This window comes from Triticum dicoccoides, chromosome 7B (genome assembly GCF_002162155.2).
Source record: "Triticum dicoccoides isolate Atlit2015 ecotype Zavitan chromosome 7B, WEW_v2.0, whole genome shotgun sequence".
Taxonomy (NCBI): Eukaryota; Viridiplantae; Streptophyta; class Magnoliopsida; order Poales; family Poaceae; genus Triticum; species Triticum dicoccoides.
Genome location: NC_041393.1, coordinates 185,421,149 through 185,424,158, shown reverse-complemented (window position 1 = coordinate 185,424,158; position 3,010 = coordinate 185,421,149).

The following is a 3,010-nucleotide window of genomic DNA, read 5'->3' as shown; positions in this document are numbered from 1 at the left end:
AGCTCATTGATCAAAGATGGTTAAGATTTCCTAACCATAGACATGAGTTTTCATTTGATAATGGGATCACATCATTAGAAGAATGATATGTTGGACAAACCCAACTGTAAGCTTAGCATCATACCATTTAGTTATTTTGTTACAACTTTCTTCATGTCAAGTATCAGTTCCTTAGACCATGAGATCATGCCACTCCCGGATACCAAAGGAATACTTTGTGTGCTATCAAATGTTGCTTCATTATTGGGTGATCATAAAGTTGCTCTACAGGTATATCTGAAGGTGTCTGTTGAGTTGCATGGATCGAGACTGGGATTTGTAGCTCTGTGTGACGGAGAAATATCTATGGGCCCTCTCAATAATACAACATCACAAGAAGCTTCATGTGGCTAATGAGTTTAGTCACGAGATCTTGTATTACGAAATGAGTAAAGAGACTTGCTAGGTATGGAGATACCGACGATCGAATCTCGGGCAAGTAACATATCCTCGGACAAAGGGAATTGCATACGGGATTACCCGAAACCTAAACATCATGGTTCAACCGATAAAGATCTTCGTTGAATATGTGGGAACCAATATGGGCATCCAGATCCCGCTATTGGTTATTGACTAGAGAGGAGTCTCAGGCATGTTTGCATGATTCTCGAACCCGTAGGGTCGCACGCTTAACGTTTATTGACGCTATAATAGTATTGGGATATGTACAATGGTGACCAAAGGTTGTTCGGAGTCCCGGATAAGATCTCGAATGTCACGAGGAGTTTTGGAATGGTTCGGAGGTAAATATTGATATATGGGAAGTCATATTCAGGGTACTGGAAAAGTTCAGAGGTATAGCGGCATCATAGCGGGACCACCGAAGGGTTCCGGGGGACCACCAGTGGGTCCTACCACCCCCGGGGCCACCATGGGCCTAGGGGGCGCCTTGGCCTAGATGGGCCAGGTGCACCAGCCCCCCAGAGTCCCTATGGCCAGGGCGGAGTCCCTAAAGGGGAAGGGAGGGTCCCATCTATCGTACGGGAGAGGGACTCCTCCCCCCATTGGCCGCACCCCTCCTTGGAGGAGGGGGCCGAGCCACCCCTTTGACCTTGCCCCAATATATAGTGGAGGGAGAGGAGGGTAGCCACAACCTAAACCCTATCATAGCCCCTCCTCCCTTTACCACCATATCTCCTCGGTATAGCTCGGCGAAGCCCTGTTGGAGCACCACCACCACCATCTCCACCACGCCGTCGTGCTGGTTGAGATACCATCTACTTCTTCCCGGAGCACCACCACCACCATCTCCACCACGTCGTTGTGCTGGTTGAGATCCCATCTACTTCTTCCCTTTCTCTTGCTAGATCAAGGAGGAGGAGACGTCACCGAGCCACACATGTGCTAAACTCAAAGGTGTCGTCCGTTTGGTGCTAGATCGGTTGGATCGTGATTGGATCGCAAAGAATACGACTACATCAACAGCGTTATATATGCTTCCGTTCTCGGTCTACAAGGGTATGTAGACACACTCCCTCTCTCGTTGTTATGCATCTCCTAGGTTAGATCTTGGGTGTTTGTAGGATTTTTTGATTTTTATGCAACATTCCCCATCATAAGACTCTTAGGTAGTATATATACCACCTTCTAGATAGTACTTCCTCTGTAAACTAATATAAGATCTTTTAGATCACAACTTTAGTGACCTAAAAGATCTCATATTAGTTTACAAGAGGAGTACATGGTATTATTTAGCATACTCCTTTATATACAAATATGAAGTTACTTTTAAAAATATACTAAAAACATATGAACTCGCTTGTGCTCCCTCCAATCCAAAATAAGGGTCACAGTTTTGAACTAAGATTAGTTCAACCTTAGTTTAAAAATGCAACACTTATTATGGATCAAAGGGAGTAATTTTGTTTCATGCAACTGATACGTCTCCAACGTATCTATAATTTATGAAGCATTCATGCTATTTTATTATCTGTTTTGAATGTTTATGGGCTTTATTATACACTTTTATATTGTTTTTTGGGACTAACCTACTAACCGGAGGCCCAGCCCATATTGATGTTTTCTTGCCTATTTCAGTGTTTCAAAGAAAAGGAATATCAAATGGAGTCCAAACAGAATGAAACCTTCAAAGAAGTTATTTTTCGAACAGAAGCAATCCCGGGAACTTGGAGTGCAAGCCAGGGAAGCATCGAGGAGGCCATGAGATAGGGGGGCGCGCCCACCTACCCTGGGCGTGCCCTCCACCCTCATGGGCCCCTCGAGGCTCCCCCGACCGACTTATTTTGCCTATATAAGTCCATATACCCTAAAACCTTCGGGGAACACAATAGATCGGGAGTTCCGCCGCCGCAAGCCTCTGTAGCCACCAAAAACCTCTCGGGAGCCCGTTCTGGCACCCTGCCAGAGGGGGATCCCTCACCGGTGGCCATCTTCATCATCCCGGCGCTATCCATGACGAGGAGGGAGTAGTTCACCCTCGGGGCTGAGGGTATGTACCAGTAGCTATGTGTTTGATATCTCTCTCTCTCTCTCTCTCTCTCTCGTGTTCTCTATGGCACGATCTTGATGTATCGCAAGCTTTGCTATTATAGTTGGATCTTATGATGTTTCTCCCCCTCTACTCTCTTGTGCTGAATTGAGTTTTCTTTGAAGCTGTCTTGTCGGATTGAGTCTTTAAGGATTTGAGAACACTTGATGTATGTCTTGCCGTGCTTATCTGTGGTGACAATGGGATATAACGTGGTCCACTTGATGTATGTTTTGGTGATCAACTTGCGGGTTCCGCCCATGAACCTTTGCATAGGGGTTGGCACACGTTTTCGTCTTGACTCTCCGGTAGAAACTTTGGGGCACTCTTTGAAGTACTTTGTGTTGGTTGAATAGATGAATCTGAGATTGTGTGATGCATATCGTATAATCATGCCCACGGATACTTGAGGTGACAATGGAGTATCTAGGTGACATTAGGGTTTTGGTTGATTTGTGTCTTAAGGTGTTATTCTAGTATGTA